This window comes from Lipotes vexillifer, unplaced genomic scaffold (assembly GCF_000442215.2).
Source record: "Lipotes vexillifer unplaced genomic scaffold, Lipotes_vexillifer_v1.1 scaffold109, whole genome shotgun sequence".
Taxonomy (NCBI): domain Eukaryota; kingdom Metazoa; phylum Chordata; class Mammalia; order Artiodactyla; family Lipotidae; genus Lipotes; species Lipotes vexillifer.
In genome coordinates, this window is record NW_006790015.1 from 2437192 (window position 1) to 2438795 (window position 1604).

The following is a 1604-nucleotide window of genomic DNA, read 5'->3' on the forward strand; positions in this document are numbered from 1 at the left end:
GGACAAGACATCTCAGGGCAAGAAGGGATCTGAGTTGGGAGGGAAAAAAGACTTCCTGGGCTTGAGGAGAACTTTGTCAGCTCAAGGGCTGGAACAAGAGAGCCACGGAGGGGAGAGCCTCTGCAGGGGACTGGTCCCCAGGGCCTCCCATCAGCTGTCACCTCCAGGAAGACCAGAGGAGTCAGGGTCCACCTCTGTAACCCAGGATGTGCCGCCCCCAGCATTCCTGGGTGCTTTGATGGATCCAGAGATGCAACAGGGGAACTCTATGCATTGGGGTTAGTCAATTTGTCCAAAATAGCACAGAGGAATTAGAGAATTACTTGATTTTTGCTGATCCCATTGGAAGTGTGTCCCAGCATTGTAACCAGGCTCCAGGTTCCCAGAGAGGTGATGTTGGTGGGCTGCAGAAAGAGAGGGCTGCCAAGTCAGTTCATGCTGGGAGAGGGAACTGGATGCACAGAAATATGCTAACCCCCTGAGCAAAGACCCTGGAGCAATGTTTTAGAATGTCACTTGGGATCGTGTGACTGGAGAAGGGGGAAGGACAACCCCCTGATGGGCTCAGGGAGCTGCTCCGACCTGGGCAGCAAACAAGGTCTTGAAACAGGCAATCAGGACAGGGTAGAAATGTCAAATCCAGGCTTCTCACCAGACCCCAGGAGTCCTGCAGGCCCCGAATTGGGTGGGAAGGATGGCACCTCTGTGCACATGTGCTCCCTCCTCCTTATTGCCCAGTATGTCCCCTGAGCAAACAGGCTCTGTGTGGAGTTGGACAGAGGAGGTGCCCTCTACTCAGGGGGAAGGGAGAGGGCTGGGCTTTTATAATTTCTAGAACATTCCAACACTTTGACCCCTCCTACCTCCTTCGATTTCACAGAAACTGGGAAACATCCCCAGCTTGGAGTCTGCAGTTTCCCCCTTTCCACTGACATCATGTGAAGTCTGTCAGTCAGTCCTTCGTGACACTCAGGGGGCCTTCTGAACCCCTCACCTGAGGGAATCTACCAATTATTCACAGTGTGGTAGTGGGCAGGTTTCTATCCCAAGCCCAGACCCAGGTCCACCAGGCTAAAAATGGAGAAAGAGCAGTGAACCTTTCATTTCCTGTGAAGGTCAATCGAGGTAGTGGATAAAAAGTGCTGACACCATTGCTCACCACGTTGTGTTCAATAAACAGAGAGGTTTATGATTATCATTGTTACTAATCTCACTCTATTGCAGCTTATTAATAAAGGGGTTTGGCGGCCTGGGATTTAAAATGTCTATTGAGTACAATCCAGTTTACCCCAATTTTATGCAAAGGCTATTTATACCCATAGCAGAAACGTGGTGAAAGGAATCTTCTGGAAAGATACCAAGGTGGAGAACACTCTTCAAAACTCCTAGCCTTCTTTGGCAGTTTTATAATTGAATTACTTGGACATCGCAGTGAATGGAGGAAAGGAAGGCATGAAGAACTCTTAGGGGTGGAGGGAAGGCCACACTTTCTTTGCATACTGAAACTGTAAAAAAATCTCCATGTGATGAAACCCAGGCTGGGTGTCACCCATGAGCATGGCAGATCCTTAAAAACCAAATATAGCTTCTGAATTTTGTAGGGA